Source organism: Triturus cristatus, chromosome 3_1 (assembly GCF_964204655.1).
Source record: "Triturus cristatus chromosome 3_1, aTriCri1.1, whole genome shotgun sequence".
Lineage (NCBI taxonomy): Eukaryota > Metazoa > Chordata > Amphibia > Caudata > Salamandridae > Triturus > Triturus cristatus.
The window spans coordinates 1,165,922,331-1,165,935,283 of record NC_140583.1 but is presented as its reverse complement, the minus strand read 5'-3'; the positions used below and the strand labels follow the sequence as shown (position 1 = coordinate 1,165,935,283).

At 41.2% G+C, this 12,953-nt stretch overlaps 1 protein-coding gene across 14 annotated transcripts in view; it reads right to left on the bottom strand.

The window, feature by feature from the left end:
* Positions 1 to 12,953, bottom strand: part of PKNOX2 (PBX/knotted 1 homeobox 2) — a 3,737,380-nt gene that overhangs the window by 2,494,271 nt on the left and 1,230,156 nt on the right. For all 14 annotated transcript variants that reach the window (XM_085646078.1, XM_085646083.1, XM_085646080.1 and 11 more), the window contains one exon: positions 262 to 343. The gene's annotated coding sequence lies outside the window, so the exon portion shown is untranslated. The remainder of the gene's footprint in view (positions 1 to 261; positions 344 to 12,953) is intronic.

The following is a 12,953-nucleotide window of genomic DNA, read 5'->3' as shown; positions in this document are numbered from 1 at the left end:
TCTCCACTTCTGGAAAACGTACATATTGCTGAATAAGAAGGCTATGTACACATTGATATTTGCATTCACAATCTTACAATTTATTTAAAAAAATGAATTTAATTAAATAAATGTAGTTACCATGTAGCACTTTGGGGAGAACCATCGCACACGATGAAAGGAAGAGAAGAAACGTAAGATCACAAACTTTAAATGGAAAAAGGATCAGCCAGAAATGTAGTCATAGGCAGAGAAGAAGGAGAAACGGCCCGAGATTCTTACCTGAGGGTGCAACAACAAACATGCGGCCCAAAGGAAAATGTCCGATATCCGTAACTATCAACAAAGGCATTGGAGATGAACTCTATAAGAAAATGAGTAAAGGGGACAATTACATCTACTATTTTAGTTATAAAGAAACAGGCAATGTCTGTGTACATTTGCCAATATATGTTTGAAAGATTTCTAGCAGCCATTCAGTGATATACATTTTTCCAACTTTTTATAGTTGGCAGTGGTACATTTATTAAAAGGTTTGAAGCATATTCCGGATTGCAGGGCTATACTGAACAGTTTGAAATTAGGCCCATCAAGAACACATTGCCTTAGTAGTCTTTTTTTGCAGTGCTGGCAAATTATGAAACTAGTTACAAACCGAAGCAATTGGAAGACAGTAGAAAGGAGTGAAAACTGTTAAATATATTACTGCTTTCATATAGATAAAATTGTGAATTAACAACAATGACCGATTGACAAATGTTGGCGGTGTTATCATAATTACTATAAAGCAGAGAATTGTTTTTGAGTAATTTTTAAAAAAATATTCTGTGTGCTTGCATTCTTAATTAACAGAGCAGTAACTGAGAACTCTTGACTGACAATATAAGTGGTTTTTTTTTACGCCAAGACCACTAAAGAAACAGAAATAAAAATGACCTGAGACAGGTTACTCCACCACAAACATGATGGGAGTATGCTAGCCTCCAAACTGACATCGATCCGCTCTAGTTAGAGTCTGTTGGGCCATCATGTTTCTGCCAGTGGACTGCACGCTGGCTCTGCCAATGGAAACCATGCACTAACAGCCTGAAGAGATTGGTGTAAGTACATTCGACCATCCACCCTATTACAGCAGATGATCTCATGTACTTTTTTTTCTCTACGGGATGGCCAAGAAGAAAACACTTTTAAATTGTCCATAATACAAGGAAGAAGACTCCAGGGGTGGCGGGGTTAGTATTTTTTGCTTTGCAGAAACAAACTCCCACATTGGGAGTTTATTTCTGTAATTTAAAAATATTTGCTGAGGCTCAGTTTCCAACATGGTGGCTGCTCAGCAAACATGCAACGCATTCAGAGGCGTCACCGTTGTGGCAGTTCCACTAACGATATCGAGATCTCTGCCAGACAGGTGGAGATCTCTAAATATGGCAGGCAGTAATCTGCCAGGCCATCTGTAGTTATTATCTCCCCTCCCCTGGCAGATGGTGGGTCACCTACCAAACTCTAAATCAGACCTTTAATCAACAATTGTATACACCGATAACATAAGAGGTGTCAAGTGAAAATCATATTGCTGAGACTAGGACTCAAATTGTTCCAACTAGAGCCAATGCCCATCTTCTCGTGTGATCAGAGCCCTCTCTGACAGCATTTTATTGATCTTATGGGAAGTGATTCACATATGATTATGGAAATGGCTGAAGAGTTCAACCATACTACTATTAGGGTTGCGCTTTGATGTTGAACATTTGAGAGTGTAGGGTTCACAAATTTGCACCCAGTTAGCCAGGAGTGGAGAATAACACATATAGTGCATGTTACTCCCCGTTCATGCATGCAAAAATGGTGCATTTGCTCAAATTACACCATTGATGTGCATCACATTTTTCCTGCCAAAAATCACAATTGTAAACATTGCCTTCCTTTGACCCACCTATCACCCGTAGTAGAGGATATTCTCAGAATGTGAGCTGCTCTCCTTCTCTCAGCACGCGGCTCACAGCATATGATTTTCTTCCCTCATAAAATATGATTCCCTACTGGAAACTCTAGGAACATAACATAGCATGCTTTACGTCTCTACTGCTGACATTGTACCTTTATTTTTCCATCCTCATTTGAAGTGCTTCATGATGAAATTTGGTAGCGGCCACCATTTTCTTCTCATACCACTCGAACCCTTCTCCTCATGATTGTTTTTTACATTATCAGGGGTATTTGCGAACTTACATTTTTTCATTACCTATTGCAATTTCCTCCATAACTTGGTGATATAAGTCACCTCTTCTTCTATATATCCCAAACACTCAGTGTTGCATATCTGGCTACCATTTTCTGGGATACCACATATACAATTCTGCTCCAACTTGCAACAGAGGTGCTCCACTCCACCCAGAAAATCCCTCACAATCCTATTCATTACTTCAAGGGGGCCAGTGATTTGTCTGATGGTGCAAAAGCCACCTCATCTGTTACAAAGTCCAAAAGGGTGAACGTGATTCTCCTTCACCCATCATGTCTTCTACTAATCCAGCTCTAGTTACCATCCTTGATGAAGTGAGGGGTTTGCAACCTTTTATGTGTGCCACCAATAAGAAACTTCAACAGATTGAAGATCGATTAATTATTATGGAGGGTAAGATGGTTGAAATAGAACAGCGTGTTTGCTCTCTTCAGGATATGGCTACTAGGATCCCTGTGCTTGAACAGGAGATTATGAAACTCAAACTTCAAACAGAAGATTTTGATAACAGGAATCGTCATAATAATCTTCGTCTGTATGGTCTTCCGAAGGCTCTTGAGGGTCCCAATATGCTTGACTTCTTGAAGAAATTTCTTCCAGATTTGCTGGGCCTTCCTCCTACTCTAAATTTGCAACATGCTCATCGGTTGGGCAGACTTAACCCTCACTCATCTAAACCTCAAGGAAATACTATGCTTTTTCTTGAATGTCCAGACCTTCTTCGCATCCTGAAAGATGCTAAGGAAAAATGAAGTCTAGTTTGGTCTGACCATAAGATATTCATTTCTCTCAAGACATCCCCAATGCAACAAATGACAGACAAAAATAATTCATAGTCTTGCAACCTCAGATGAGACAATTGAACATATAATATGGCATTTTCTACCCTTGATTATGCAAGATTATGTATGAGGGCACTTCAAGATCTTTTGAGAACTCTGTGAAATTACAATTGTTTCTTCAGATGTTTACATCTTATGTTATGGTTACTACTGTTCAGAAGCCCTAAGAATTGTGTATGTGCTTGTTATCTCCATTTCTTCCAATCTCTTGAATAATGGCTTTTTATCCATAACTCACTTTATCGTTTCTCTGCTGTTGTTCTGGTTATGGGGTTGACACTGCTGATCCGACTTCTCAATCCTTCTCTTTTCAAATCCAGATATTTCTCCTTGATCTGCTTTCTCTTCTATTTTGTTATGTCTCTCCTTTCCTCTATTTTCTCTTTTTATTTTTACATTTATTCAGTGAGTGCATAAATGATACTTATTTATTTTGTACCTCACCACTTTTACTCTATGTTTCTACTAAATGTCGTTTTTACTAAATAATATCATTTTGTCTCTCTTCCCTGTTTTGAAACTTGCCACCCATATTCCTGTATCCTTTTCCTTATGTATCCAATATGTTTAAGATTGTCTCGTTAGATTGTTCAAGGACTTGGGCATCCATTTAAAAGACTAAAGGTACTTTCTCATGTATCTAAGCTAAACTCTCACATTGTCTTTTTACAAGAAACCCACTGTTCTGCTGTTGAGCCTATGAGACTGAAACAACAATGGGTTGGCCAGGTTGTTTTCCTCCCGCTGCTGAGCGTAGAGGTGGTAATGCAATTCTCTAGCATAAAACATTGAAATTACAGGTTAGATCTACTGAATGTGATACTGATGGTCGATGGGTCCTGGTTGATGCAATTATCCATACCAAACATGTTTCTCTGTGTAATGTTTATGGTCCAGTTAAACCTGATCCTGATTTTTGGCACACTATTAAAGTAAAACTTGCTAGTATATGTAACCCCAATATTATTATAGCAGGTGATTTTAACCAATGGTTAGATGCCTTTACAGAGGAGAAAATCTAAATGTAAATTTAACCCAGACAAATCCCACAAAGCATATCATCAATAGGCCATCGCTTCTCGACCACTGTTTGATGTCTGGAAAACCTGTAATCCTGATAATTCTGAGTTTAATTTCTTGTTGAATGTGCATCATACAATGTATAGAATTGAATATGTTTTAATTTCGAAATCCTTGCTCCCTACTTTACAAACCTCTGAAATAGGCTCCATTTATATTTCTGATTATGCACCATTTTTGTCCTCTTTTGATAGACCTAATATCGACACAAATCTGGTAGACTGAAATTTAATAACTGCCTATCTGATATATTCATAACTGAAGCCACTGTTTTCATACAATAATTATTTCAGTTTAATAAATCTACTGATACACCCATTGCTAACAATTAGGATACTTTTAGGGCCTCCTTCAGAACTTTTACAATAGCTTACTCCACCAGGAGGAAAAAACGATTGAATACTCAATATCAACTTCTACTCCAACAAATTAAGGCACCTCCAAATCTTCCTAAAGGTTGCATGACTTCATCAAAGCTAAATGTGATCTTAACAAGCTTGCTACCATTGATGCTTGCAGCATTTTACTCAAAGTAAAATCTAAGGTCCATGGCGGTCAAAATAAAGTGGTTGAAATGCTTGCTAATTATTTGAAAATAAAAACAAAGGGTAAGGCTATCAGTCTCATCATTAATGAACACAATAACTCTACTTCAATCTCCAATTCAGGTATGTCCACCACCTTTCAGTCCTTTCATAAATCATTATATACAGTGGATCACACCCCTTCTGCATCCAACATACAGCACTTTTTCGATGACATTCCTAAGCCTCCATCCCTTACGGATATATTTAATGAGTTAGAAGCTGATATTACACTTCCAGAGATTTTGGAAACAATCAAACCTTTGAAAAGAAGTAAAGCTTTCAGCCGGAAGGGGTTTTCTATTGAACTCATCTCTTCTCTTTCCTCATTTTTTGCTCCTAAGTTGCTGGAATTTTTTTTTAACTCTTTCCTTTCTGATTCTAAGGCTAGTGGCTCCTTGTTAGAAGCTTTGATAGTTCTAATCCCAAACCTGATAAAGATCCAACACTCTGTAAAATTATAGGCTCATTCCCCTGAATAATTATAAATGCAGGATCTTTGCCAAGATTCTAGCTTCCCGTGTAGAAGCTGTTGAGCCTCTTCTTGTTAAAACTTATCAATCTGGTTTTATTAAGGGTAGACTTGCTGTAGACAATGCCAGGGTGATCTCTAATATTCTTGTTATGGCTGGGAAGAGTGATATCCCTCTAGTGGCCCTATTTCTAGATGTGGAAAAAGCTTTTGACTATATTAATTGGCAATTTGTATTCACTACCTTACACTGGTTTGGGTTTGCGCCAAAATGTATCTCATTTCTAAAACTATTATATTCTTATTCCTGTGTTAGTGTTTGTGTTAATGGTTGGTTTTCCCCTTACTTTACTCTGCATAGAGGTAGTAGGCAAGGAAGCTCCCTTTCCAATCTGTTAATTGCCCTTTGCTTACAACCACTCTTTGAAAGCATACTGTTAGATTTAGCATCTTTTGGTGTGTTTCCCCTGTCTTTTCTCTTTCTGACCTCTCGGTTTTCAGTCTATTTTTGCTGGTTTAGTGTCTCTGCGCACTTTCTCACTGCTGTTCAGTGTTAAAGTGCAAGTGCTCCTGTTGTGAATTGCATTATGGATTGGTGTTTCCATGATTGCCATATATGATTTACTATAAGACCCTAGTAAAATGCACTGAGAGTGCCACAGCCTGTAAATCAAATGCTGCTAGTGGGCCTACAGCACAGATTGTGCCACCCACACTAGCAGCCCTGTAAAAGGTTCTCAGACCTGCCACTGCAGTGTCTGTGCGCTGTTTGTACCTTCCTTGTCGACCTGGCAAGTGCACCCACTTGCCAGGCCCTAACATTCCCTTTTCTTACATGTAAGACACCCCTAAGGTAGGCCCAAGGTACCCCTGTGGGCAGGGTGCTGTGTATGTTAAAGGTAGGACATGTACTGGTGTGTGTGACATGTCCTGGTAGTGAATTACAGTGTATTTCGTTTTTCACTATGGAAAGGCTATCTGTCCCATAGGATAGCATGGGAGTTTACTTATAATATCTTATAAGCATAACTTCCCTTTGGGACCAGATAAGATGATTTTTATGTTCTGTGTTTGAAAATACCACTTTTAGAAAGTAGGTATTTTGTTACTTAGCCATCCTGGGTGCCTCTGCTCGGTTTGTGGATTGACTGCCTTGCTTTGAATTGACAGGGGCTGGGGATGTGCATTCTCTTCAGACAGCCACTGGGGGGCTCGAGGTGTGTCCTGCCTTTCCTGGAAGAGTCGGGGCTGGGCTGAATAGGCCTGAGCTGCATTTAGAGTAGTGGGAGGAGATTTCCTTGCACCTGAATTGGCCTGGTCTGCTTTAGACAATGCTGTCTCCACCTCCTGCTGGGAGGCTGGGCCAGAGAGGTCCAAACTGGGTTGGACTAGGTACAGACCCTCTCTGTCTAAGAGAACAAAGAGAAACTGCTGAGTATAAATATTGGGGCCCCAACCCCAGAACTTTAGAACTTGCTGGAATCAAGGAACCTGCCAAGAGGAGCTGGAAGAGCTGGCAGGAGAACTACTGCCCCTTTGCTTTGTTGTTGCTTTGTTGGGTTTCTCCTGCAGTTGCTGCTTCTGCCTGGGGCAGTGAAAGGACTTGACTGAACGTTCTTTACTTGTGCTGAGTATCTTCAAGGGCTTGAAGTAGAGCTTGCCTCTTGTTCTGAAGTCTCAGGGACTGCAAGGACTTCACCGACCTCTGGGTACCACTTCTGGAACCACGGTTTCAGACACCACAGAGGGGTGAAAAGCAACCGACTCCGTCACCATGTCCATCACCGGCTCTGTGTCCTGAAGGCACCACAGAGGGCACGTCTGCATCTCGCACCGCAACCCTGGTCGCACCGACGAAGACCGACACCCTCCACGAGCCGCTGCTTGCACTGCGACCTGCTGGCTAAGCACTTCGCACTGCCTCGCTTCACTTTGCCACGCTGTTCTCACTGACACCGTCGCTGCACACTAACCACGTTTTCCATTACTGAATCATGGGTTGGGAGCACCGCTTATAAGTCACACGACGCACCACCCCATCCCACACTGCAGTCCAGACCAACTGATGCCAGCTTCTCGCAACTGGCTCTGTCGCCTGCACCTTGATCAGTCAGTACTGCCTTCACTCCGCATTGTAGCCCTGGTCTCACCGACGCCACTGGACGACTGTCACTGAGCCACTGCCTGCACCGCGGCTTGAGGGCACCACACGCCAGTCCGCTTCACACTGCAACCGCAACGGTTGCCAGGACAGGCCCGCACTAACATGTCGGCCCCAACACAAAATTTACTGTTTACGAGTCTGTTGACGCCCCTGACCGACACTGTCAGACGGAACTGTTGGATTCTGCTGTTTACAGCACCGCTGTAGCACCGGACGGAGCTACTGACTTTAAGTAACTGAGTTTTTAAATATTGTTGCATAGTGCATATTTTTAAAGTACTCTATGTTGGATTTTTGTTGTTTTGGTCTTGGTTTGGATATATAACGATATTGGATATTTTTCTGAACTGTTGTGGTGGTGTTTTGTAGTGTTTTCACTGTATTACTTTTGTTCATGTGCAAATGCTTTAAATACTACCTCTGACATAAGCCTGACTGCTCGGGCTAAGCTACCAGGGGTTATTTTAGGAGTGTAACTCCCTTACCCTGACTAGGAAGAAGGGTCCCTACTTGGACAAAGGTGCAAACCATTGCCAACTAGAGACCCCCATTTCTAACACATACGTTGCAAAAACCTCATCTCTGTTTTTAGACGAGGTTCCCTGGAGGTCAAACTATCTGCCCATGCAGATGACGCTCTAATCTATGTGTTGAATCATTTGTCCTCAATAGAACTATTATAACTCTAGAAAGTATTTCCAAATTTGACTCCTCTTGTCGTGTAGTTCCTACAAATCTGCACGTTTAGACCACATAAACTAAGGTATAGGTGTCCAGACTGATTCTAGACACCCTCAAAGGATATGTTAGTCTGTTAGTCCAGCTAGCTCACAGTGCCACTACTAGCCCCTGTTACCAAGGAGCGAGTAGCTTCTGGCAACTATCGAACATGACAACACTGACAGGGATCGTGGAAACAGTACAGTACTTTTCGCTCAGTCACTCGTACTCACTTTGTCTAAGAGAGATACAAAGAATAAACAATGGGGACGTTTTCAATCAGTATTTATTGAAGCAGTGTCATCCTAGTATAACATATGTGTGCTGCAACACACATGAGACAGAAACAGATATACATGGTTATTAGCATGAGCAAAGTAAAGAAAAGGTAGAATTCTACCATAGTGCTAAAACAATTAATATTTCCAGGCATTTGAATACATGACAGTAGTAATGTGTACTGCTAGAATGCAACCCTAACTAGATGTACCTAAGTGTACCTAGCATGTATATAGGTGTAGAACCAAGAATCCCCTTAGGATAGAGCCAACCCCATTACCAGATGTGGGAGAACAAAGGACGTCTTCTTGGTATCAAGATGGACACCACACGATGGATGTCAGACCACTGCGTGCTGGAGTGTCTTCGTGCAAGAACCTCAGCATCTCGCATCAGTGTGTCAGCATGGAAGTCTTTTTCTCCTCTGGATTGCCCAGCAAAGATTTAGTGCTTATATACCCGAAAGGTACCCCCAGGGGTTCTACTTAGAAGTTGACTATGGGCATGTCAGGCAAGGATGACGATAGAGGTGACCCTTATACAGAGTTGTTATGCAGAAGATGTTAATCCTGCAGTGATACTGAGAATCCTCATTCATAATACATGAGGCTAGTTTTTGGGAGAAAACCACATGACAGTCATGTAGCATCTAACTAGGTAAAAGGTCAGCACCAGACCTGTTATGTAGAACAATGGTAGGACAGATGTACGTAAAAGGTTGTGTAACTACCTAGGCCTATATTGGGGTACATTAGGGTTCATAACACCCACTCCTCATCTGACTAGACGACAAAATAATAAATGCTAAAATATGTCTGTGTAAAAAAAGCATAAAATATTGCTAAAATATGAGTATAAAACATCTAAAAACATGATATATATGTTAAAAAGTGAATGATGTAGTCGTAAAAAAAGCCCTAGGAGTCCTCTAGAAAGTCAGTATACTGTGAGACCAACTGAGCATGCCAAAAGCCATAGCGCTTATTAAGAGCAGAAGAGGAAAAATAAAACAAAAATGATGTTTTCGAATTCCAGTTTTAGTTGCTTTCGAAAAAGGGCCAAATTGTTCCCAGCGCACGGAGAGTCAAATGTTTATGTGACCTGTGCGGGAGACGCAACATCACTGTTGCCTGCCTTTGCAGACAACGGTGCCTGTAGCACCTCTCTAATCAGGTCAATGGAACAAAGGTGATCTTCTCCTCTTCCCACAGCCATTGCTGAGGAAGAACTTGATGACTTAAAGCCTTGTACTGAGCTGGTGTCCAATCCAACAGGAGCTGAAGTATCTAAGAATGCTGACATCAGGATTGGAATACACAGAGGACATTGTACTACATGGGCCTTTAGCGGGTCCAGCAGTAGATCCACATCTGGTGGCGCAACCAATGGAAGAGTTAAACAGATGTCCAACACACATTCATGTCCAACACGCATTCATGTCCACAAAATAAGCAGTGGAGCACAGGCAAGACGCAGTCTACCCAGATTGATCTGAATGAAAGAAACGAATGCTCGCTTAGTTGCCGAAGTCGAGGTGTGCCTAGATGGAATACCATGCGTACGCGGCAATGTCGCTCCAAGAGCGATTTTTCCATCTCCTTGGAATTGGGGATGTCCGTTGCCTAGTAGAAAAATTAAAATCAGGATACCCACTACCAGTAGCAGGATCAGCGGAAGCCCTCCAAAAATGCTTCCAAATACGGAGTGTATTAAAGATGGAATAACTCCAAAAACCATCTGAAAGGTGCTTAATAGTCCAGAACCGATGGTCTTAAATAGGGTTACTATCCCATTTGTATCAGACATGTTAAAGATACGATGTACCATTTCTCCAAAATGGAGTGGGAAGTTAATTCGGACTAGAACCTGCATCTCAGCTGAAGACCCCGCAACCTGGAGATCAAAAGTCTTTCGAGCTGAGGTTAAGGTCCCTTTCTTCTGTAAAAGTATGGCTTTCAGTCTGTTCAAAGAATCAAACCATATAAGGGAAATGTTCAATGAAGGCCATAGCAGCGTCTCTCTGATTGTGTGGGTCGGTGGAAACAATACTTGCATACAACAAGTAACCCTGGAACTGTGACCAAATTTGCGATATCCGGTAGCATCCCACAAAAACCTTGATCATTCAGCATTAAGTAACTCCCAGGCAAGAGCAGTTTGAACACTGGATGAACAACAGCAGCTGGGGATCCATTCAAGTGCCAAGATAAGTTTGCAACCTAAGCGTTAGAAACTCGTGAAGCAAATATCCTGACAAATCAAAGACCCACTTAACGAACTCTCACAGTTTGAACCGCTGAGAAATACTTCAGTGTCCCAATTCCTGCATCTAAATCTTTATGATAATTCCCAAGATTTATGGATGTAGTCCTTTCCCATCGCTTCATACCTGCCTTTCGGGTGGTATTCTAGGCAATATTGAAATTGGAATGTTGTTACAGGCACGTACAGCGACGTACTGTTAATATATCGCAAGGACACGTGACCAGAATGCAATGATTGTAGCATCCAGCTTAATCGTAGATGGATCATAACTGTGATTGTCCATGTTGTAGGATGGGCAGATCCTGTTCCATTAGATCTATAGCAGAAGACACAATATTGCCCAGTGAATAAATCCTGGATGTTTGTGTGGTCATGCCATTATCGACCACTGCCAAAGTCTTTTCTAAGTTAACCCTGTCAATTTCACGCAACCTCTCCACAGCTTCCTGTTGAGAGATTTTCCAAACGTCATTGTAAATAGTGTATAAGAAGCGTTTACTACGTGGCTTCCAGGGACCTAGCAAAAAAAACCTTACTTCCATGTCATGTGATAGCAAGTATAAGTGTTGTTTCACCTGGGACAATGTTGAGTTTCTACGCATAACTTCCCAACACTGAAGGATGTCACCACCCCTGGATGTTCTCGTTGTACATAGTGTATTTCAGGCCCAGTGGTGTAGCTAGAGCCTCTGGTGCCCCGGGCTATCCCTCAGATTGCAGCCCATGGCAGGTAGTGGGGGGTGGGGGGATGCTGGGCAAAAAGAACAGCAAGCACTTGAAAGAGGCCCAAGAGACACGTGATGTAACCGCTAATAGTTACCTCAATCATGCAAGTTACATGCACATACACGACACAGGCCAAGGCTATACAGTTGAATACACCGGCAGTACAAAGACATATAATTGATGGACGGAATGCAGAACAAATCAAAACATTCACCCCCAGTCAAGAGATACGGGTTAAATCCATCATTCTTTTGCTCACCATGCCACCACAGTTTAGACTTGGTCATGTGCAAATCAAGACTGATTTGCATATGGCTGGGTTCAAACTGGAATAGCATAGAGAGCAAAAAAACTAAGGATTTAGGCCTAGGTCTCTGTACTGGGGTGAATGTATGACATTGTTCTGTATTCTGTCCATCAATTGTTCTTTTTGCAATAATAATATGTAAGTACAGAGGTATCAAGGTTGTCTTGTTTGCAACCTCTAGCATATTTAACCAAAAATATGACCATAGTCCTATATGCGGTGGCAATGTGTTGGTCTGAATAGATGTTATTACATCTTAAACGTATACCCCCTTGGGTGGATATCTCAGCACATAAAACAGAGAAGCAGTAGAGGTAGAGGTCTCCACACATAGGTTTGTGAATTGCATTTTGTAGTATGCGAGTAGTACTACTGCACTGATTCTAAAGGTTCTACTAAATGCAGTTTCTGAATTGTGCTTGAACAGTCTCTGATGTCTTGCCAATTTGCCACTATGTAGAGGGGCCATATTGGGTTGTGCCTGCTCCCCTTTGAATTTTGCCCTAACGTGGGACCCATTTGCAAAAGAGATGGGGAAAGGATTTGGGGTTGAAGGACTTTTACGGACCAAAGCCTGTTGCATCGCAATATGCTAATCACATACTAGTTTAGTCCTGGACAGGTATTGCCTGCTGTCTTCTAGCAGATTGAGGAATTAGACTTAACATTGGGTATATTAATTAAAAGATGAAAGTTTGCCTTAAAAGTCTGCTTTATGTCTCATACCTGTATGCAGATTTGATGATCTGACTGATCTTTTAAACAGGGTCTCCTGTGATTCCTTCAAATAGTCTGGGCTAACAATATGTTTAAATCCTATGAAATTGAAATCCCTATTCCAAGTTTAAGTGAGAACTTCAAACAATTTCCACAATGTGGTGCTTATCTGGATCTTCTAAATAAAACTATGAAATATTAATCAAAGAAAAAGCTGTTGAATAGTTGTTTACTTCTCCAACAAACAAATCAAAAGATTCACAATTGCTGATGTCAATAATAATTACATTTCATTATCATATTACTCACTGTCTAATGAAGAAATTATTAAATATCCTAATTACCAGCTCCATAAACCAAATGAGGATTATCTGGTTTCTCCAGTCACTAATGGTGTGGGTGATTTGTAGCTAAAGTGGAATTCAACTACAGGTAAAAATTCCTGATGAACATGATTGTCAGTTCCATGGAGAAGGAATCATGCAGCGGCAAAACCTACATGAATTCAGGATGATCCATGAGTATCTCGTCTCTGCAGGGCATTGGAAATTCTTGGATTTAACTTTCATCTGA